General features: G+C 34.5%; 1 protein-coding gene across 26 annotated transcripts in view; it reads right to left on the reverse strand.

Moving 5' to 3' along the window:
* FOXP2 (forkhead box P2) overlaps positions 1–25,607 on the reverse strand; it is a 401,726-nt gene that overhangs the window by 263,271 nt on the left and 112,848 nt on the right. For all 26 annotated transcript variants that reach the window (XM_086887066.1, XM_086887079.1, XM_086887085.1 and 23 more), the window contains one exon: positions 19,635–19,718. The gene's annotated coding sequence lies outside the window, so the exon portion shown is untranslated. The remainder of the gene's footprint in view (positions 1–19,634; positions 19,719–25,607) is intronic.

Here is a 25,607-nt window from a genome sequence, read left to right on the forward strand (position 1 = left end):
TTTCATGGATATTAGTGTCTCTGATGCCTCTCCTTCTCCATCAAATTTGTATGAAGTTGTTAAACAGCTTCAAGAATATTGTGGGGGACTGATAGAATGACTGCAAAAACTTCTAAAACTTCTGTTTCCTTACAAAAGTACTATAAAAATAGCAAATCTAGTCTATGTTAGCCCAGGAAATAGATAATACCACAGCAGGGCACTTTTGGCAGGGAAGGGCAGACCAGGAAAACACAGGAATATAGTACTCATGTCAATCAGTAAGAATTCTCAAGCTGATAGACTGTCGTAATACAGAAAAGGAGAGCAGATAAAAATATGCCCAGTACTACACCAAATATAAAAACTAAGATTAAACACTTAGAATTATTAAATAGCATACTTAAAGAAAAAGGAAATACCATATTTTCACATTCTGTAATTAGCTGTTGTTAGCAACTTTTTGTTGATTCTGCTTGAAAAGCTTAAATAGGTCTTAACATAACGAAGAGCTTGCTTCTTTGATTTCAAACTATAGCCTGCTATTGGTTCAGCAACAGAACACAACAGACCAAATTAATTTAACTGCAATACTTCAGAAGGCATTTTATTAAGGATTAATACAGCACAATACTTCCAAGTGTTATGAGCATGTGGTCATCAGCTTAGGTGCAGTTAACTCCCCTTTTAGTAATTCAGTCATGCTTTGAATGCTCCAGTGCACTTATCTCACCTCTTATTTATTCATTGGAAGAAAGGCAGCTTTGAAAGCATGGCATGGTTCTGTTACAGGACAACTAATATGATATAATTATAAAAATATGATTATGATATGATATGATATGATATGATATATGATATATGATATATGATATATGATATATGATATATGATATTATAATATAATATAATATAATATAATATAATATAATATAATATAATATAATATAATATAATATAATATAATATAATATAATATAGTATAATATAATATAATATAATATAATATAATATAATATAATATAATATAATATAATATAATATAATATAATATAATATAATATAATTAATATAATATAATTAATATAATATAATATTCTCATTTTATTTCATTCATTTTGTTGTTTAGTATGAAATCAAGATTAGGCCATCACTGCCATGGAGGAGCTGCCACCCTGAAATATCTTACACAGCATTACTGCTAAAAGTACCCCAAGCATCAGTCTTGCAAGGGTGACCAGCACTCCTTCACTCCCTTGGTTCACCCTGTTCCACATACAGGCAGTCCCATACATAATACAGTACATTCAACACATTCCCAAGCATGGAGTGGCTTGGTTCTTCCTCCCTTAATACACTTGTTGATAAAAAGACTGCTGAGGAAATCATTCATGCTGGACTAATGTACTGTATTAGTTATGTATCCCTAACTTTCTTTTTTATTCTGTTGTACTAGACATTAAATTCATATCCACCTTATTTGGTTAATGAATGGGCTTCTCCAGATATAAAGTTACAAATACACAAATTTACGCAATCCTCAATGGCATCACAAAAGGGACGTGCAGTTTGCTAATTTAATTCTAAAGCAACTGAACACAAATTATGGTTTACACTTTACTAAGGAGAATGGTTTCATACCCAAACTACTGTAGTAGAATTAAATTGTATGAGAAGCAGCATAGTGTCATTATAAAAGATAGAAAATACAACAATAAAAAGAAATGGTGAAACCATGAATTAAATTTCACAGTTGGTACATGTATTTAAGTAAGTAAACACAGTTTTCACAAAAGATTTTACAAATGGAAATCAGAGAAAAAAAAGCAGTTGGAAAGAAAAAAAAGCAACTAAATAAATTTCTAGCATTCAATTTAAACAGTTTCATATTTTTTTTAAATGCTCAGTTACAGATAAAAATTTGGAATGAGATCACATTTATCAAACTTTCCACTTCATGTAAAATTATTGTATTTCACTGATGAATCTGCCGTCAATTAGAAGCTGTAAAACTTCATTAAACATATACTAATCTTAGCTAGCACTGTCACAGGACCTATGCATGTATTTCATGTATCACAACATGACAACACTGCACTTCCATATTCCTGGTACCACCTGGAGGACTTACAATGGAGGTTTTCAGAGACAGAATCAAAAGGAAATAACAGGTAAGAAAAAAAAGGAAAATGCTGAAACAGAAACACTGAGATAAATATGCAACATCTGCCTGAGGCAGACAGGAATTCAGTACTTGATATTCAATACATGATAATACAGGCATGTATGTTCAAAAATAAAACAAATAAAATGCTTAACAATGTGATCACATTTCCACTTTGATGTCCTAGTGACTACACAAAGTAGGCAAGCTTTGCTTTCATGCTTATGGCCTGCTATGGAGGCCATAATGGTATTACAACTCATGAATCCACAGTTGTCTTTTATTTGTTTTATTTGTTATTTATTTGCTTTATCTGTGCTTTATTATTATAGATGTTATTGATATGAATAGTATGTCATAAAGACACAGAAGAATATTAATAATTTGTGACATCACTGCATGTTCTTCAACTGTTACACTTTAATTTCTCTCTCTCTCTCTCTATCTATCTATATATATATTTTTCAAATAAAAAGGAGAGGAATGAAGACAGTGCAACCATCAACATCACTAACAATGTGAAAAAACACAAAGTTCAGCATAATTTTTACTTATGGTCTTACAGAACTTTATAAAGATGGCTTCCTGATTTAATTCACAAATGACAGAAGACATGTATTACACACCAATTCACCAGAACTCTTCCAGCCTATTGTCTTTCTTCCTTCCATTACGACACCATTAACAAGTTTCATCCTGTCTTTTGTGGCTCCTGAACCTCTCTTGTACTCTGTCCCTGTCCTGAACAACATCTTTTCTATTAGAGGGCTAATAGATATTCACCCTTCTCTGCTGTATATACATATGATTCTTTTTATATTTCAGAATTATTAATTTCCATGTAAATTTTTCCCTCACTCCTTCTTTTTCCCCTGTTCCTTGGGATTAGAACCAGCACAGAAAGTTCAAGACAGTTGGGAGACTGTGTCTACTGACTTGTCATCATACCTAGAAGCATAAAACATTATTTTTCACTTTTGTCAATAATTATGACTTAACCCAATTACCACCACTGAAATCATCGTTTCATACATGAATACCTTCTTATAGAGATGATAAACTTTAGTCCATTTTTCTTACAACACTATTTTACCTACTTATTAATCAAAACCAACCTAACATCACATCAAATATAGATTACTCAGTTCACCCTAGAAAGCTATCATTAATCTGGCTAATTTACAGTAGAAAAATTACTGAAAAATTTGAATGGCTATAAAATGTAAACCTTTTCCCATCTCTGGAAATGTTCAAGGCCAGGCAAGACAGGGCTTAAAGCAACTAGTCTAGTTGAAGGTTTTCCTGCCCATGGAAGGGAGGTGGGATCTGGATGATTTTTAATGTTCCTTCTACTCCAAATTGCTCTATGACTCTTTGATTCTATACCAATTTTAACAAAACCAACCTCAGCTAAAATAAGTTATGAAGTATCAAACATCAGACTAGCTGCATCTGTTGTGCAGACACTTCTGCTACACTTTTACTAGGGCAGAAAGTGAGAGAGAAGAGAAACTTCCTCGCAACAGGAGGAGAGCTGCATTATTAACCAAAGCTTATCTTTCCACATCCCTTTAAATGACCTGGACTGAGGTTTAGGCACACTGCAGCCACTGTTTTAACAACATTTTCCACAACATTACTGGAGCTAGCATGAAACTAACCAGGCCAAGTGCTGTGACCCACCTAGCCATAGCTCTGATAAATTCAGCACAGGCTGCAGAACCTACCTGCAAACCAAAATAAACATGTAATTATTAACTTTCTCTGTACCTCCTGTCCCACAGTTACAGATCACCATACAGGGGAGAGTGACTGCTGTTGAATGACATCAGAGTGCCCATGAAATAGTTCCAATATTGAGTGTTAAGCACAGAATTGCAGAAAAATCAAGAAAAAAAGCTTGCCTTTATAATGAAATCAGATAATTTAAATGGAGAAACCAGACCATAACAGAACTATCATATACTCAAGTCCAAGAAAATTTAGTAACTTTTGGAAAAGTATATTTAATATCTTACATAAATATTTGAGAGGTTCTATTATAGCCATTCACACACCAACCCAACTCTTATTAAAAAAATTGTTTCATTTACAAGAAGGTGTCTCCAAGATCTGACTAGTTACAGTATCTCCTCCATTTTATGTCTTTCCAAACAAAAATTATTGATGTTTTGGTACAGAAATACTTGTTCCAAGACACAAAATGAACGTTTTATATTGAACAGTTACAAGAGAGTGACACAAAACTCTTACCAGAAAGGGACACTGTACCTTACAATGGTATTTTAATAAATCAGGTTCTAAAACACAAATAACAAGAACTGATTAAACACTATATATTAAAACAAAAATATTCTGCACCTCCCACACACCCTTTCAAAGAAATGGGATAGGAACAGAGCATTAGTGTGTAGCCCTGGATTTGGAACCTCAGAAGATTACAGTATCTAATTCTTCAAATAGAAATAACTGAATATTCCAGGTGGCAATTTTTTTTGACACAGATCACAAAATCTGTAATCTCGGTATTTCTGTAATTTATCCATCATGTACAATTTCTTTAAATTGCCAGAATTCTTAAGCTTGCTTTTTTTGTTTGTTCCATTTGGTTGAATAAAAAAAGAGATAATAAACTCTCAAATAATATCTCTGGTATGAAAAGAAGGAAGGATGCCAAATTTCAGAGATTTTGCTTAAGGCTTTACAGGATACATCTTCAGGACACACAAGTATACAAAAGTTAATTCAGTTGTACAGACACCCCTAAAACACAGTAACACTCATTGGCACAGCCAGATTTACAGGGTAGTAGTTACAATTGTGCTATAGTTACTACACACTTCCCGCTTTCCAAAACACAGTGAGATTAAAGGTACCTCTAGTAGATATAAACAAACTGTGCCTGCTATCCTAAGTACAAAACAATTTAGAACATACAACATCGCATAGTTATATTTCTATGATCATAGCATCCTGACCACAGCTTTTGGTTTTCTGAGGTTTGGACTTGTGGGGTTTTTTCAGGTGTTTTAATTTGGGTTTGTTGAGGTTTTTTTGTAGGTAAAGTGGGAGGGGGAAGGGGAGTGTTTATCTGTGGACTTTTTGAGGTTTTTTTTTGAGGGAGGATGTTGCTTTTTGTTTGATGGTTTTATTTTTGAAGGGAAGAACATTATGAGGACCCATGTGAAATCCTACTTCTACATTAGTGCCATCCTGCTATCACACTGCAATTCGAGTTAAGTAGAATAAATAAATGCTTTGAACTTTAACAGATTATTAAAATTAAATCAATTTTCCTAAAATATCTGTAGTAAATTTTCTCATAATACCAGCATACATGTACTTGTGGAAAAAGGAGTGAAAAAGTCAAAACATAACATTTTCACCATGCCTGTACAGCATGTGTTCTTAAGACAATATTTTCCAGTTGTGACGAAGTAAATCTTAGAGGGAAAGTCACAGATTCACGGCTATGGAGTTTCCAAAAGCAGTTTTTAACCAAACAGCAAAACAAGGGATGAGCAAGCTATTCAACTTGGATACAATTTGGAAATCAATGGATTCACAGTCCCTTTCTTCCATGAGAGCAAAATCTGATCAGACTGAATTGCAAAACCAAGTTACACTGCAAGCTTCACCTACGTTGTAAATGTACTCTTATTGTAGTGCACATTAACTACAGCTGTCAATGAATGTACATTAATGTTATGGAGGGAAAACTACCAAGAATTCTTACTACATGAGTTTTAAAATTGTATAATTACCCTTTTTTATAAAGAGGCCTCTGATAACTCATTTTTTATTCAAGTTTTTATGTTTCTGGATACAAATTGTGATGGTTTTCCTCTATTTGTCCTGAGCTATATTTCTGAAGAAATTTCAGGGCTCTCAAGATTCTTTTCTCCTTTAATTGTGAAGGAATAGCGTTCTAAATTTTAATTATAAGAGGCTTTCCTTGTCCTCAACTCCAATTATGCAAATCTAATATTGCGAACTCCATTATTTCTTGCTTCAAACAGATAAAAAAATAGCCATTAATGTGTAATACTCCAGATTATTTTCCAAATAAATGCATGTTGTTTTCTTTACTATCTTTTAGCTCAAAATGGCATCATACAGAATAAACGTACATTTATATTTGGCAAATGTTTCTGGATACTTTATCCTCCAAAAGTTGATCTTAATTAATGCATTCCTTATTGATTTTTTCAGTTCATAACAGGTCCAAAGGAGATATGACAAAACACAATATTCATGTCCCTCTGAAAGGTCGAGGAGACCTTTCGAGTTCCAGGATCTGGATTGGGACAGGACGATCCAGAACATAAGTGCACCTGCCTTTTTTCTTGTTTTTGCCTTCCTGTCTACTATGGGATGTCAGGACTATGTAAAGTGAGGCTTTATGAACCTTGTCAGCATATATGTTTCACTGCAGAAACTTTCAGTTCCACTGTCTGGAAAGAACTCAATTTCCATACTCATACCTCCACAAACTCTTCATAAAAATACTACAGAAATAAGCACTTTGTGACTGCTCCCACAGCTGTCCAGAATAGCACAGCATACACTGCATGAGGTCCTTTCCAACCTTAGTGATCCTATGGTTCTATAGGATAGCAGAGCAGAGTATAGCAAAGACTACTTTCAGCTGGAAGGGAACCTACAACCATCCTCTAACCCAGCTGCCTGACCAACTCAGGGCTCTCCAAAAGTTTAAATGTTATTAAGGACAGTGTAAACACTGACAGGCTTGGGACATGCACCACCCCTTTAGGAAGCCTGCTTAATGTTTGACCAACCTCTCCATAAAGAAATATTTCCAAATGTCCAGTCAGATACTCCAGGTGCAGCCTTTAAGTATTCCCACAAGTCCCAGGATCCCAGGGAGAAGTGATCACCTGCTCCACCTCCCCTTTTGCCCCTCAGGAAGCTGTACAGAGCAATGAGGTCAACCCCCATTGCTCCACCCCCCTCCTTTTCTCCAAACTTGATGAACCCAAAATCCTTGGCCACTCCTCATCAGACATCTCCTTCAGCCTGCCCACCAGTTTTGTTGTCCTCCTGTGGATGCATTCACAATCCATCACATCCTCTTAAACTGAACACAGTATTCGAGAGTGTTGCTGTACTTTGTCGGTAATAAGCTCTTTACCCTAACATCTAAAGCACCTACCAAACTATGACAGAAATTATTCCAAAATTAAATACCTCTGTTATTTTCCATCCAAAATGGACTTCACAAATCACATTCAGCTATTTATGGATAACAGTAAATATATATGGGCAAATAAATGCAAACAGCAACAAAAGAATTCTGCTTTAACAAGAATGTCCTGGAAAAGATGACTAGTGATATGTACAGTTCTGAAAGATGCTAAGTATATATCACAATTTACCTTAATTGTTAATGAATTATTTTACTACTTGATTTTCTAATCTGGTGAAAAATATTGTGCATATAGAGAAAGGAATGAAATCTCAGAAATGCTGCCTTGTATTTCACACAATTTCATCTGACCTTGAACAATGCTGGTGCAAAGAATCCAGACAAATTAGATTTTACATTTACAAGAATTCCACAGCGTGAACATCTTAGAGTGTGAATGTCTCCTGACAATTTTTCCAGGATGTTCTCAGAACAGGTAAGAATTTCCTTGCTAAAACATCAATTGACTCCCAATGGGAGTTACTTTAGGTAGGCCTGAGGAATAAGAAGCTTCAGAATTATGGCCTTTTCGTCACAGTACAGCAGCTCAAGAAAAAGGACAAGAGCAAGGGATTAAGGAAGCTTAGATATTGTTCACAATTCAAATTAATCTTTGAGTAGATGATGGGTTATAAGTGACAGATGAATAAGGGAGCAGAATTTTCAAGTAAATGTTGCTTCTGTCCCACAGCAGGGAAGATTTGCTTAGCTGAAATGCAGTTTCCTCAGTCCCTGACTGATGCAAGGACGAACAACAAGGCATAAATTTAAGCTAAAAATCTTACCTTTGTTAATAAAAGTTAAAGAAGAAATATAGTCTTGTTGGTTTTTTTTACTTTTTAAGCAGAAAGCTGCTAAGTCAAATGAGCATATCAAGCATGTAAAACTTACATGAAGAAGAAAAACAACAAAAAATACCAGTGCTTGAGCACTCATAGAAGTCTCTTTCAGTCATTTGAAAAACCCTTCTACCAATGGAAAAAAAATCAGACAGAAATGCTCAAAGATTGCTTATCTATATTGGACAAGAGTAATATAATATATTCAGTAAAAGCCTAAGTAAAAATTAAGCACCCTATATGTAATTATCCTTTATACAATTAAATTATCATAATATTTTTTAAAAAATTCATAGATACTGAATTAGTCAATTAGGAACAAGCTTTATCCTTTTCTCTGGAAGCGTGCATAAATATCCTTGACACAATGAATGAAGCAAAACCTCAAAACCCCACAAACACTAAACAACAACCCAAATCAGTTAAGACTAAGCATACCTATTTAAAAATGTGAATAATATAAGCAATAGTGTCTATTGTATTTAGACAGCCTTTCGTCATACCATGTGTTGGTGTGTCAAAGCAAAAAAATCTGTTTTAATAAGTATAATTACTTAAATAAATAAATGAAGCTGGTCAGGACTGACTTTAAAAGCTAGTTGATTAAATAGAGTAGGACAGCAGTATTCTTTAATTTTTTTATAAGAGGTTTAAAATATTTCAATAAATGCCTTTATGTTACAGGATTTTGTATTCCTGAGATGTAAATAAAACAAAAAGTCTGTAAGCTCAGAGAATAACTACATAAGCCATTTTACAAGGAGGATATACTTTTCCTTCTTTTCTATGAACATATAAAGCTCTCCTTCAAGCTCTTACTAAATCTATTGATCTGTGAAACACAGTGCACTCCAGGGAGGCAATTCACTTGACGCTATATATCAAATGATGAGATGAATAATGATCATACCATTTGGTAATTAAACATCTTACAAACCTTCTAACTGACTGAACGTCAGAAAGGTCAAATGAGATCAAACCTATTTTTTTTTGTTGTTTTTAATTTTTTTTGTATTTGCAACACAGAAGTTACATTTAACAGCAACTATTATATTATATGGCAAAAACAAATTATTGGACATGTTTTTCATTCCTATTAGGCAGTTTGAATACATAAGAGAAATATTTCTTTCATCCCATGGTCCTATTATAATCTTCATTTTTAATCTTACAGAGAAGTAGCCACTCACCAATATAATGCAAATAACTAGCAAAGTTATTAGATTAAGGGAAATGAACAGCACACAGAGCAAATCTAAAATATATCAAAGCACTAAGAAACCAGGAAACCTCCTTGATAACTTCCTGTAAAGTTATTGGAAAATGACATTTTTTTAGATGCCAAGTTCATTTCAACAGTTTGAAGACACTAACAGTGTTTATCAACTTACACATTAATTTGGACATTTTATCTATTATTATATGGTAATAATTTGAATGTCTGACCCTAGAAATAAATACAAAATATTTAATAAAGAAGACACCTACAGTGTAATTTAATGAATTTTTTTTTATTTTGTCTTTAAATTTTTAAGTTGAAAAGGCAATCAAGAGATGTACAGCAAAGATGGTTTTTACTACAGACTAACAAGCGAAAATCACTTGCCTCAATAGCTAATGCCTCTGTCAAGCATGGTTTCTAGAAAAGACAGTATCTATTCACATACATCTCCAGCATAGCCCTATGGGTTACCATAAATCAAGACCTTAATTTTCAAACAGAATAAATCCCTCCATCTTCATACAAGCTATCAGCAGCCTTCACAGCCCAAATCACATCCCAAATATTAAGGAGTATCTTAGGTTTTTCCTTAAATTGCTTTCCTAGAAAATGAAGAAATCTTTATTAACTTAAGGAAAACACTGAACATCCTTCTCAAAAAGAAATTGGGGCAGATCTAGCCAACAGACAGAACTATGGAATTGCACAAACACACAATCAACACACCCAGTAACAGCCTGTACGTACTCAACAGTTCTGTCTTACAGAGGAGCAAACTAGCCATTCTCAAAATCCAACCTCAGTCTACTGAGGCCAGTATCCCAGTGCTGCTCCAGGTGCTTCTGCACAGCTAGAGCTAACCTGGAAAAGAGAGGGCTCTGGGGCAGAAGTTGAAAGAAAGAGAGGAATTTTACAGGGTATCTAAAGAAGTAATGCAGCAGATGAATTTGGCCACCAAAGGACAGAGTTCCACTGGAAAGTCCCACATCCAGGAGGAAAGACTGGTGCTACTATGGGACCTGAGAAGGATGTGGGAGATGACACCTTCATAACATCAACTGCCAGTAGCTCACAGTACTTCCTCCCCAGCCTCGAGACAAAGGAAGACAAAGGTGAAGTTCGCAAAACGAAAAAGAGGTAATTAAATCACATGTTCTGTCTTCTGGGATCTTTTAAGTATTGGACAGGGTATTCCTAACACAATAACTTAAAAACACTGCCCTGTCAAATACATTCCATCTATCCAACATATAGCTTTTTCAGGCCTAATCAATCAAATACATTTAAAATACCTTTAATGAAAATTATTTCTGAAATACAAAAATAAAATAATATTGATGATAATTCTTCGTCAGCTCTCCATCTCTAATAATGTCCAAATACACAGTATTCAAAAACTTTTCTACAGACAAATAGTGAATACTCATTTTTCTAAAAGCTCAACATGGAGAAAATCAGAGGAAAATCTCACTTTACTGTAAGGAACTGGACTATTCCATTATACTTGAAGGATAAGTAAATAACTGTGGGACATGCACATTAGAACAACTTCCATTATCAAAACAAATAAGCAGGTGCTCAGATAAATTTTAGGTGAATATTACACATGTGAATTAAGCACTGACCTGGGAAAAGATTTTCTGTGGAGGCTCAAGGGCTTCAATATAAGCTCACTTAGCAAAGAGCTGCAGCAGTTAAGGCTGCTCCTTCCCTCTCCTTCCTTTCCCTGTTTGCTACCTTCCCAACAGCAGAGCTGCCAGGTGCCACTCAAGAGCTGGCAAAATGACCACACAGAATGACCATATGAGTAACTTTGGCCAAGGAGCATGGTTTAAACTATTATGGATTTTCCATGGCATCAGCTGGGCATCCTTTCCACATTCATTTTGTTTCCTTTTTTGATAGGGTGAAGAGAAACAAGAAAGAATGCAAGCACAACTTCTTCTGGAGGGGTAATGATGAATTCTGGAGAGTAAGAAAAGATTACTAGAACTGGAGTACCTGTCCATTAAGTTAAGTATGTGCTTTATTTAAAAGGCTTATCAGTAATGGTGAGTAATACCTCTACAGTAAAGATGAAAAATTTACCAATGGAAATGCTTATTCTTTATAATATTACTGCTCAAAGAAGCAAATGTAAAACAATTCTGTAATAAGAGAAAACTTTAAATATTTTCTCATTCATTCAGTAATTCAGTTCAACATTTCAGCTTTATTTTTAAAAATAAAATAAATATTAATATTGTCATTAATTTAGGCCATTTAACCAGCAGAGAGAAACTGGCCTGAGGCAAAAATTCAGTATAGAAGTTTGTTTTGTTGTGTTGGGATTTTTTGTTGGTTGTTTTAGGATATTTTTTGCTTGTTTGTATGTTTTCAGGAAGAAGGAATCCTAGAAGTAAAATTCCATTTAAGAAGACGGTGAGGGATGATGATGCAAAGATTACAAAACCCTGAATTTATCTTTTTTACACAAGTGGCAACCATCAAATTTAAGAAAAAATACTTCTATCTAAAACTAAAAGCCTTTGATGGGACTGAGTGGAAATTTTGTATATGATATAGTTCTAATTCTTTATTAAGTGTTAGAAAAGATAACTGGATTTGCACTGTATCATGAAAATGTATCTTAAACCAAAGAGAAAACTAAGTAAAAATGAATGACAAATGACCATGTGAGAAAAATTTCATCTTGAAAAGAAGAAAGCTAAATATTCAGCAACTTGATGGTAGCGTGCAGATAATAAATATTAGTTTAAAATTAGCTGCAAAACATTTAAGACATGAGGTCACATGTCTTTGTCATAGCACACTATCCATCCACTCTGATTTGAAGTGTTTAGTAAATAGCTTCACCCAAATAACACTGATATTAGATGGCAAATTCAATTAAATACAGGAACTGTATATCTATATGTATCTCAACAGATCTAAAACAATATTTAATTTAGTTTCTCCCTCAAGTATAAAAACATTGAGATAAAATTACAGTCAATTTCACATTAGCGCTGTTATCTGTAAAACTATACTTAAAGTATACAGATTCTAGAATTAAATTTCTGTATTTTACATACTGAGGTACCGTGTCCCACACCTTATTCTTGAGAATTCACATATATTGTGCAAACTATACCAAGCAGTTTTAACTCTGCAGCCTCAGGTTACATGCCTGGTAATTTATTTTGTTTTTTTGCAAAGCCTTCACTGTATCTGTCATAATTAAATTAATTTATATATAGATACCCAAATCTATATGCTTATGTTTGGATGTAGGACCAGAACCACCCCATGAACCAAAACATAACCTGTTTTGCTTCCCTAGGCTCAAGCTCAGGAAAAAACCCACAAAATGAATGTTTAATCAAAAAATAAATTGTGAACATCTGAATTTATAAAAAGAAATTGATCCAGTTAAGTACAGTTTCCCCCAGAAAATCATCAGTAAAAACCTGTCTTCTATAAGCTGTGACTGACAACAATTCCCACTAAATAGCTGTTTCACAGACTACATTCAAAATTCTGAGGCCTAGCTCCTGAGGGACAGTGATCTCTGTCCAGCTCCTAGATGACAGCGGCCACATAAAAAAAAAAAATAAAAATAAATCATTACCTCCTTCTTTCCTAGATCCCATAATGCATTTTCCAGAGAAGAGATCACTCCCCAAGACAGTTAACAAGCACCACTTACAAACACAAAACTCATTTAAAATCAGCTTTTTAGGGAGGCTAACTCTCAAAGCAATCAAATAAACATCTATTCCATTTTCATGATCCCATTTATTTTCAGGAATTACATGTGATGCTATTTCTTCCATATGTAGTTACCTATTGCTTATTGTAGTTACTGAATTGCTTTCTTTACTGCCTACTCTCATTTATTTTTTTAATAAGGATTTAAAATAGTTCCTCACATTCAGTATAGAATGATTTCTGGATAAGGTAACTTTAAAAGCATGTCAAAAATACAGATCATTTTTTTACTGTGCTGCTGAAGACCATAGGAAACAGTAACATGAAAATCAGTCTTTCAGAATGACTTCAGATACAGTCAAATAAGAGACCATGCTGAAGAAAACAGCATAAATAAGTTATTCTGAGCAATATGGGAAACTCCACTTGATTTTCTTGAGTTTTAGAGAAATCCTAAGTAAATGACTGTTGAGGCTTCCTTTTCTCTTGATTAATCCAGCTTTTATTCTGTCCAAATCAACCTGTGTTGGAGCACTCATGGGCCTCGGCATTTTTTCCCAAAGATTGTGCTAACGGCATAATGGCTTTACAATTTTATTAGAAAAACCTACTAGAGAGAGAAAAGACCATGTAACACAGAAATGAGCAAGGGCTCCTCATCTAGGACCTCCTATCACAGAAAAAACCCAAAGCAATTCTATGTATATAATTTAAAGCAACTAAATTAATTTTCTCGGTTCACTCTGAACAAGACTTTCCGAGAACTTCAGATGTAGAAAATGAAAGGGTTAAAACAGAGTTTGGTTGTTTGGTTTTTTTTCCCAGCAGTGTTGTGTCTTCTTCTATTCTGTCCCAAAGCAAGACAAAGCCCTTTTATCCTACTGAATGAACAGGAAGAGTACCATAGGGTAAACGCTGAAATTTTAAGTCTGGAACTGCTTTGAGAGCAGCAAGAGTTTGGCCACATACAGTCATGAGCATGGCAACAAGAGAAAAAAAGATCTGGGCCCAGTGCTCTGCCCTATGAGCACAATAAAGTAACTTTCACTATGCATACAGGATGGGGAAAAAGAAGAGTATCAATCACGTTTCTTAGGCTTATTCCCTTAGTCTTACTGAAAACATGATTTTGACCAATACCATCCCTGCCACCGCATACATCAGCACAACTAACTGCGTATTCTGGCTAACATCTAACCTGGAAATCCATCCTTACTATGTTTCTCTAGTCATTCAACTCACTCCTGTGAGTCATTTTCAAACAGCTCATTCATAATTTGTTTCTTACCAAAAATTCATGAAATCTCAATAGCATCCCATCCAAAAGTACAAACAGCAAAATCTTTTACAATCAATTTCTTAACTTTAAAAAATGAAATTAAATTGGTACATAATATCCCTCTCCTTTTCACCCCCGAAAAGAAAGAGCAGATTTTGTTTAAACATAAAGAAAATAAAAAAATAGAATTGGATATTTAAATGACTGCGTTTTCAAGTGGTAAACTGAGGCTGCATCTGCTAACTTTGCTTATATTTTTTTTAACTTCTTTTGTACTTATTTCCTTTACTAACTTTGAGTTTAGACATAATTTATTATACTACACTAAAACACAGGTGCATCTTGCTTTCTTGAAGAAGTGGTCCAACTAGTAAGAAGTCCACTAGTGTGACTAAAAAGACCAATACTCATTTTTATCCAGCTAAAAAAATTAGAGTCACATGTCATCTATTGTGTCTTCAGTCACTTATTATTATGTATTGCCTTATTTCTGAAAATAGCACAGATATACTACAGTGCTTACCTAAAGAAATACTCTATAAAACAAAATTATTGTAAAGAACATTTGGGACTTGTTGACCATTATTCTGAGCACTTTAGCACCTCACAGTCTTTGTGTATTATATTGCTATGCTTTTAGAAATGTTAGGGCTTTTTTGTGAAACTTTATCTGTAATAGTCAAAATTATGTCACTTAATGATTATTAAAAAACTATAAAAGTAACTATTTTGCATTTCAAAGAATTATTTTCTCAAATACTAATCTCACCCTTAGTTAGCATCTATTTTTTTTTTTTTAAATTAAATTTTAAGAGACTGGTTATCTATCACCAGTCTCTTGAAGAATCAAAAGCAATGAGAAAATAAAATCAGTATATCCATTACTTTTATATTAAAAATAATCCCTCTGTTTGAGAGAAGTAACAATTTAAACACCAATGGAAATGATATTTTCAACAATTATAATTTTGGTAAAAGCCATTAACAGTGTAGCAGCAAGCCAGGAGACACCTTTTGCTGGTATATTGTGCATAAAAAGTATTCCCATCTGTTTCAATGCTCTGGCTTTTTCATGGGCTTAAACCTGTCAAATTATTCCATTTGATTTCAGAGAATTCTCATATGGCAATCTATTTTATTTACTTTATCTTCAATAAAATGGTTGAGTGAGCATTAGCAACTATGAGACACAAGTTTCAATCAGTCCTCTGGCAAAGGCGTCAATCTACATTAGACCTACAGTGCTGTGAGCTGCAGCCAGAAAGCTGGAGTGAGACAGGGCAACACAGAATGAGAGAGCAAGACCTAATAAAGCCGCAGTGAAGAGAGAGAAAATTCCCCCCAGACACCAGCATGCACCGCTTATATAATGTGTGTGCCTAGTTCAACACACCAATAGCTCCTTAATAAAGCTGACAGCTAAAAAGGAGATTCAGACTCCAACTTCATTTTACATGACAACTACAGTAATGGTCCTCTGCTCTCAATCAGGCCACGTTTAGAAACCTGAATTCAGTTCAGTTAAAAATTAAGACTTCTCACCTCTCTCATTCATGTCACATAGGAAAAAGAATCATAAAATTATTAAGATGCACACCATTTTCTCCTCGTTTCATAGAGCTGAAAAAATCCATCAAGTTTCAACTAGCTTTTACTTAAAAATTTCTGTGCTAGGAACCAGAAAACAATCAGTGTATTTAAGCAATAACTCATTTTTCAAGACAGTATTAAAGACTAATTCCAACAAATGTGGAGCATCACTCCTAGATGCCACAAAAACACCTCCCAAAGCACAAACTTTGTAATAACTGGTGCAAGTTCATATTTGATATGGGCTGTAAAAAGCAGATTATTGCAACAGTGCTCTTCCCAGCAAATCAGACCATTAAGATTGTACTTATTGTTTAGGTGAATTGAAAAGCTGGCCAGTTATAATCCATAGTCTGATGTTATGTATAATCATAGCAAAAATTTACTGCCTCATATTTCCAGGTCACAAATTCAATTCTTTCAATGTACACTGCTTTTTGACAAAAGTTGACTTCAGGTTCCTCCCAAATCACTAATTTATAGCTATTCAAAATCATCCTGGAAAGATAATTCAAAATTCTACAATAAGTAGGGTCTCTGTTCTAACACACTTCCATTAAGGTATGAAACAGTGTTTATGTTTCAGATTCTTCCTGTTAGAAACCATATTAAAGATCAAGCCCATCAAACCCCATCAAATTACTTCTTGCAAACCATCATTATGCTGTATATCCTCCTTTCATGCACTTAGGGAAGTATTAAAACTCCTTTGCCTTCTGACCAGACATGTGAAAGGGTTTGACTTCTTTGTGGACAAAGTTAATGCCCATCCATTATGCAGCTAGTGGAAAATATCATATCTTTCACATGTTGGTCACCAGCAATGAGTCCTTACATAAATCTTGAGAGAATTTCAGTTCAGATGCAAGATACCTGATCTATATGAGATACTCTTCTGTACTAATCTAACAGTATAATTATGTTTGCCCTCTACAAAATAAACATATACATTCAGACCAAATATTTAATTGCATACAAAATGCATGCATATACATGTAAATGAGTCGTGATGTTTCAAGATTTTGTTTCTTGATTTTGTTGAGCACACCTCCAAAGTGACAACACAGAAGAGCTAGATGAATTTAATAATCATTACCACCAGAATTTATTTAGGTATTTTTTAAACCTACATAACTCAGAAAACATAGATGTAAATGTATCACTGACAGTCTCAAAAATGTCTATTTAAGTTATCAGTCAGAAAACAGAACACTTTTTTCTGTTTTCACATTTCCCTATCACAATTTTTCTAAAACTTATCCCTAAAAAGTTAAGTGTTCTACTGAGAGAACAAAAACCAAACAGATTTTTTTTTCTCTCTGTTGATTAAAAATGTATTCATAATTTCAATCTTATTTTTATGCATATCTATCACGACATTCATGATTAAAACTCAGTTTTCAATCAGTGCAAACACCTCATATCATGCCATAAAAGAACCTATTAATTCTAAATACCATGCTGAAGAAATAGCATTCAGAATTTACTACTGCAAAAACACTACTTTTCCACCTTCACATACTGCAAGAAATAGAGACCAATGCTTAAAAAGCCAAAAAGATTTTGGTTTCCTCTACAGTAAGGATTTTTATAGATTATATTCAACTTAAAGTTTGGAAGAACATAATGGAGGAATCAGAACAGCAGTTGTTTTCTTTCATATGCTTCTAGTTTCTGACATACTGAAACTCAATAAAATTATACTGCCAAAACATTATAGATGCCCAAGTCAGTAATACTGCATTTTGGACACTATTTGTCAGAACACAGTAAACTTCCAGAAAAAATACCCTTTAAAAACTAAAACACTCTTGCTGACTCAACAGATTTCAATTACTACAGTTTCTATCAAACTCCAGTTTCTATCAGTTTTCCAAAATACTGACACTGTCAAAAAAACTAACATTTAACTACATACAAGTTACACCATTCAGACATGTACAAATATGTGACAGAAATCCAACCATATTTCCACTGCTACATAGAGAGCAAAGAATCTGGTATTTCTTACTGTTTTTTCTACTGAAGAATGAAAGAAAAAAACACTGCTTTGCAAATAAATATATTACTACATACCAACATATATAAAGTTTGGCATATGATACCAGTAATATCTACAGTTTCCCTGTACAGTGCTGCATATCCTCTGACTTACAACACTGCTATACCTAACCTTTCTTCTTTTCCTGGCTTCACCATATTCATATTGTAGCCTTCCAGCCAGTGCCTTAACTCCTTGGAAAAAGGTGAAGTTAAATCAGAATAAAGGAATTTTCCTTTCTTATTACCCAGTGAAGACAGTCACAGTGAAGCTCATACCAGAACAGTTTTCTTTTACACTACTTTGAACTTGGTTAAAAAAGGCTGAAATCCTCACAGAGGGTAAAACTTAAAAAAACTTGTTGTAAAGTTTTAAAACTTATAAAACTTGTTATAGTTTTGTTATAAAACTTGTTATAGCTTCAGAACTAATTACTGTCATCATCATTAACTCCTGTGAAACAGCTTCTTTTTCCTTCCAGAGGCATCAATACATATGGAGTATATAGGTATATCAGAGTATTTCATAATACCTCAGCAGTTACTACAAATGGCATATTATTTGTATTTACATATTTGTTTCTAATTCCTGGTCTACATACATGGTTTCTACTTTCTGTGTACATGTCATAGTGTACATAGAAGCAATTTGGCCTGTTTCTTATTATGCTAGGTTTGTTGCACCCTGTTTAAATCTGTATCTTAAAACTTTGGTATCAGGTCAAATTGACCAAATTTTGCAATTTATATGTTAAAATATTGCCTAAAAATTTAGAATTTGTAAAGTTGTGTGAATATTCTTAAAAATTTTTTTCCTCTGTAGGAAAGGTAGAATATGAACAACTGCAACACTCGACATACAGATTTTTTGTTGCAATAGCAATTATGAATAATCCAAAATAAATGTGACTGCCTTTGTAAGCTCCCATCTTACACTAATTCCTTCAAGATCTCCTTTTCCAGATCTGTCTAAGTTAAAAAGACCTGACAGCCACTTGCACATGATTCACTGAAGATAGCTGGAGCAAAGCAAAGTGTTCATGCCATGACAAAGTGTTCATGCCAAGGCACTGTACCCACTGACTGCCCCGTGTCCCAGGCAGGTTCAGCCTGTTAACACACAAAGCAGCCAAAACAAGGTCTGAACTCATGGTCCTTGGCATCACGGAATTCCTGGTTACCAGAGGAATAAAGATCATCCCAGTTTCAAAAAAACTAGGAATATCCAAACTCAGGGATTCTTCGCTATTTATTACAGTGTATTTAGCTTTTTAAAAAATTATTTTTTAAATTACCTTAATTATCATACTCCTGATACAGCTAATGTAATGAAACTGTACAGTGTATGTTAACTCCAGAGTTCCAAAGACCTTGGTGACAGAACTGTGGTTTCACAGATTTTCATGGCAAAAGCTGAAAAAGCATGTAGAGAAATCCTAAATGAATCAGATATTCTCTGCTATCTAGCCATAACACAAGCAGTCATACATCTCAGTGAATCAGGGAAAGCAGAGACCAGCTATTTGAATTTGGATTGGTAAGCATCAACAGCAATTCTGGAACAAAAGAAAGTGGGGGGGGAAAAAAAAATCCTCTTTGATTTGTGATGATTGACCTGTACTCACCTGCTTCTTCTAAGCCTCAAAAAGACCTTTTAACTTCAACCTTGAATTGAAGTGATGTCCAAGATCAATTCTAGTACCACCATCCTGACAAAACAGAGAGAAATATTTACAGCTATTTAGAATCATTTAACAAAACCAACATAGAATCTGGCCTTATCACCCCCTCTAATTTGTTCTCTTAACAAGTAGTAAGCTTAAATGTAGTCCACAAAGAAATATAATTGTTCACCAAGTTTCATCCTTGCAGTAGAGTGACAGCTAAGGCATCACTCAAATTCTAGTCTTGTATTTTTATTCTATTTTTATTATTATGGGACTCAAGGGCAAACAAAAGGAAGGCTTCCCTGAAGTAGTTTGTTACAGAGAACTGCACTACTAGTATCACTACTAGTAAGTTCACAGGGTCATCTGAAGGAGGATACAAAAGCTGGGAGACAGCATGCCAATACAATTTAAATCTATATGTATGTTAGAAAGGACAAAAGGACAAGCAAAAACAAAAAAAAAAAAAAAACCAAAAAAACCCCCCCAAAAAAAAACCAGCTTTGAAGCTGAGACTGGAAGACTGCAATGAAGACAGAAGGTTGGACAAGGCAGAAGAAATAAAAAACATGGAGGTCTGTAACATATTTAGATTACATCTATGCCTGAGCACATTTCTCTTTCCTGAACTCAACTGGCAGAGATAGATAATCCTCCATCTATGTAGGATGTAGGATAATCCTACATCTATGTGGCACAGTCACATATGCTCCAAAAAAGAGGGGTTGCATAAAAATTGTCTAATGGAGGTGGTCAAACAAATGTCTGGGAATTTTCTGGAATAATGTTAGTTTGCAAAGACATTAACTGTGGCAGAGACATGGAAATATTTCCAGGCATTTTTTAATTTACTAATATAGACACGGACTTAATGCCTGAAACTCTGCTATCTCTGAAGTAGATCCTACCAGCCTCTCGATGGTGCCTCTTGGCAATTCTCTCTTGCTGACAAGGTCAGAGAGAAGCAAGCTGGAGAGGAAAATGACTGTAGAATTTTATAAAGAAAAGACTGCTTTCCCACAGTTTAAGAAAAAAATCTGTGTTCCAACTGGCATTATTAATACACACTTTGTTACAAGATGTTTGGACATTTAAAAGAGCTGCAGTTCTAACTTCTTCCTTTGTTTGTAGAGTGTAACAAAACCTGCTGGGAAGGTCGAAGTTCCTAGAAAACTGAAAGCTACCTGGCAGCCTCTGTAGTAGAGCAAGTGAAGAAGGGAGAGCAAAGAATGACAGGCTGGAGGAATAAACACTACATGAAACCCCTGCACAGTAGGACAGCACTGGGAAATGAGAAGGGTATCTTATGAGCTTAATACAAAGCAAAAAAGAGAAGAAAATGTTAAAAACAGGTAAGGATCCTAAGGCAAATATGAGGAGGTGAAGGTGGGTGGCAATTCTTAAAAGTTTTTGGAAAGTAAAATATGTGTCAATGAAACTTTGCTTGATGGTCATGTGGTCACCCTGGATCCACAATGTAAATGTCCAACCAACTGAGCGAAAAGCATTCATCTCACTGACCTATTTCCCATTAAAAGGTTTTGCCTCTAAATAGCTATGCCTCTAATTCTCTGAAGTTTCTTGTGCACCTGAATTCTAGACAGAAATACACATTCCAGTTATTTCTTCAACACTTCATTTTGTTGACAGATAATATGTAAGCCTCAAATGTGAATATTCTGTATTTCTCTTTTTTCCTACACTCTGTTACACCAAATATTTTCATATCATCAGTTTTCTTAGCTTCGAGTATATTAAACATCACATATTGCTTCACCTCAGAAATAAAGCCAGGACAACCACAGTTATTATATATGAAATCTTATATCAAAACATGACCCATGTTCTTGAGATATAGCTATTTCAGGAAAAAAAAAATCATTGTAGTGTTTTTTTGCTAATTAGTCCTAATATGGAAACAACCGCACTCATTAATCTCAATTATTATAATTTTATCTTTGGTCTATTTCTGGATTTTTCATTTTTCTTCAGAAATCAATAAGAAACACTAAAATTGGTGAGGATGGCACTAAGCAGGTGTGACAGATACGTCACAGACAGATCTTACCTACCAATTCTCCTTTTAACAGTGCAAATTTTCATCTATAGAATCTTATCTATTCTGTTTCATTTATGCTACATTTCAGCGTGGCTTACCTGACAAAGGCAGCTGATTCCTAAAAAATAATATTATTCTGCTATAAATATTGATTTGTTTTGATTTTTGTTAGAATCCTAAAACCAGGATCTGAATCAGTTATTCCAGTTTAACACCAACATCTCTCTACCTTCCACCTGAGCTAGCAGATTACATCCCTTGGGCCCCAGCAGGTAGAGCTTTTATAGTTTACCCATCCCCTACTGACAGTGCTTGAAGAGATATGTTTGCATTCTTCAATATCTAATAGCTCCATCTGAATTCCATCTGAACCTTAAAAATTTAAAAATTTACAGACCCTGTTAACCAAAGCTTCAAAAGCACCCTTACAGAATGTTAATTGTCATAGTTGTGTCAGAAATCCCTAGAATATTTAATTCAAAATGAAAGTCAAATTCACTGACTGGATGAAGACTTAGAAACTTGACTTAAATAAATGCAATGCTCATGTGCTGCAAACTATTTTACTCATTCATTTACTTGCTGCAATCACCTCTTTGCTTATTCCATGTTTAGGTCACAAATCATTAGGATAAGTTTACCTGTTATATGTCTGTACACTGCCTCTAAGACAATACTTTGATTTGAGACTACGTGCTTTTATTCTTTATCCTGCCTTATTGGTGGTCTTTGGTATTTTTTAAAGTGTAAATAACCCCACTAAAGTGCACTACCGCAGTTAAGCAGTTCTCATATTGGATAGATCAAGTTGCCACGATGTGTCACTGTTTCTGGCAAGACCTTGTCCAGATTTCTTCTACAGTAAAAATGGTTCAAACTGCATTACTGCTTGAAGTGGGTATTTGTATAAAATATGCTAATGAAGCACTTCTCAGCAAAACATGCAAGAAAATTTTACAACCTGCTTGAGGGCTATCTATAGTTATTAGTAGGTACACTTGTTTGGAATCACAGAGATTGAGCCAAAGCCACCACTGGTTTCACTAAAGCAAAAATGACTTGCTAAAGACACTGTCCAGTATTTTAAAGACATAAACATTCACTGGTATCTGTATCTTCCAACTCTATCATATTTACAGGACTCACACAATTTAAAACAACCCTCTTAATTCATAATAGGACATCTGAGCAAGTCTTAAAATGCACTATGTCAATGGGATGTCCTGAATTTTATTTGAAAATACATCACTTACATACAATCTATAACGCATATCTTCTTAAAGGATGAAAAAGTGTAAATTTATCTAACAGTCAGACTATGTATTTTTAATTATATTTAAACCACTTCAACATATTTACACTACAAAAAAAAAATGTTATTTGAAGAATATTATATAAATTGCAGAACTGTGAATAGTAAAGAAACACGCCCTTTCTTCCTGATTCCAGAAATTCACATTTTTGTGATAGAAAGATACTCAGAAGCTCATAACCAGACAAGCACTACTGAGTGCCATTATAATTAACAAGAACATGCAAAATGAATTAGTATTTATGTTTATAATCCGTCCAAAGTTAAACGAACCAATGAAAAGACCTTCATACTACCATGATCCCATCAGCTAATTTTTACATACAATTTTACACTAATACTTAGACTAATGAAGGCTGGATTACGTTATCAGTGGGTCCAAATAGAAGTTCTGTGGTGGTGGGAGAAACATGTATTATTTTTGTGCCACAGAGAAAATAATGAATTCCTGTATGATTCTTGAGCTTTCAAGCTTCCCCGACTATTTTCCAAATTTTTCAATGCTATGTACTTATAAAGGTTCACATTATATTCTAGGCTGAAAAAATTATTCTTGAATTATTACAGCATGGAATTTCCTATATAAAACACCCATACTCCATTAATCCATAAAACATGTAACTGTGTAAAGAAGTAAGCCAAGGCTAATAATAAAATTTACCCAAAAAATCATTAAAAATTTAATATTAAATGCCCTGGGAATTGCCCAGTGACAGAAAAATGTCCACATGGACTAAATGCATCATCTGCTTCCATTATGTTCCATCCACTGTGCAACTGATGCACAGGTTACATATAACTCCTCTTGGGGAAGAGGGGCTGGGGGGAAATGCTGTTCCATTTAGGTCTTACCTGTCCTAAAGATTGACAGGACACCGACTACCTGTACCTATCAAAGCACACTGGAGAAAATGGAGACAGTACCAATGAATGGGAAGCCTGGAGTGATGGAAAAATCATCCCTCAGTCTTTTCTACCAAAACATCCATGCAACGTTGTCTGAATAGTTGGATACACAGACTAAACCATCCCTGAGGCAGGTCTAACGTGCTTGACTTGCCCCGACATGATAGATAACCTGTGCTGACATTAATCTTACAAGTATGCACGATACCAATATCATATTTATAGAGATTTCTATCCACTGTGCACAGATACCATACCTTGCTTTATCCTCAGGCATGTCTGTCTTCTGAAAACATATAATTTATTCTAAGACAACTCAGAGAAAAACCACTTTCTGCTTGTTGAATTTTCTTATTATAATAAACTGCAACAGTCTACACTAATTGGGGGAGAAGAATCTAAACAAAAAATGAAAGCAATTAGCTATTCCTAAATAGTTTGTTCTACAATACCACTAACACAAAGGCACTGCAGTTTTGTGAATTACTTCCAGAATTATGATGTGTTTCTCCCTTTTTCTCCTGTGATGTGATTAGAAGGGATTTAGAAATATTTATCAGATGAGACTGTTGAACAATTTTAGAAAGTAGTATCTCGTAAGTGCACATAATATGGTGATCATCCTGAGTTGTCTAACATATCTAGATTGTTCCTGTAAGGAGACATATGCATAGATTTATAATCTAGTAACACACAGAGTCAAAATGCACCTGACCCTTCTGCCAGGATGCAGACTCTCCCACTCACAGAGCGCCTGTCGAGTCACAACTGGCATAAGGCATCTGAATTTAGACTGAATCACTCAGGACATTACACAGACACCTCTCCAAAACTTTCATAAAACGTGATTCCACAACCTGGTTTCCCTAGACATCTGTTTCTGTAGTGTGATTATCCTTCTACTGAAGAACTTTTCCCTTATATTGAATCAAAACCTTCACATGAGACCCATGCATTCCAACTGTTCCTTCACATAATGGGCAACCCTCACACCCTTTTTCTGCCTGAGTCTTTTACAGAGCCTGCATCCATCCATCACTAAATCCCAGCTTTCTAGCTGTTCTGACACGTGGCAATTTATTCCAATGATACAATGTTGAACTCTACTTCCTCCTGCTTCTTTCCCAGCAACAAGAATCTCATCTAAATAAATATATTGAAAACAAAGGGAACAACAAAACACAGACAATTAAAGAGACACACAACTTTTAGGGAGAAAAAGAAACACCAAACTGTGTGAAGTCCACACCTACAAACAACACAGATCAGAAAACCAATGACACACACTCCTTGAGCTACTAAAGGCCAAAAGAAAACAGACCAAAAAAATTATGATAAATAAGCCAAACTAACTGTGAAAAAAAAATATTAAAAAACAAAAAAAACAATACAAAACAAGCAAACAAAAAGAGACTCCAAAGTAATCACTTGCACATGCCAAAAATGTCACCATAGAAATAAAGACAGGAAACTGCCCCACCAACTGCTGTCATCTCCATTAAATGACTGTTTGCAGCATCTCAAAATATGTGTTTTCTACTTCAGCTGAACAGCAGGTAACTCCTTCATCAGCATAGAGCTTCCTTGGGGCTTCCTAACACATCCTCAGTTTGGGCACCTCAAGAACTTCTCACATTGCTTAGGAGGTTGGTTC

Source organism: Cyanistes caeruleus, chromosome 4, assembly GCF_971803275.1.
Source record: "Cyanistes caeruleus chromosome 4, bCyaCae1.hap1.1, whole genome shotgun sequence".
In the NCBI taxonomy this organism is placed as follows: Eukaryota; Metazoa; Chordata; class Aves; order Passeriformes; family Paridae; genus Cyanistes; species Cyanistes caeruleus.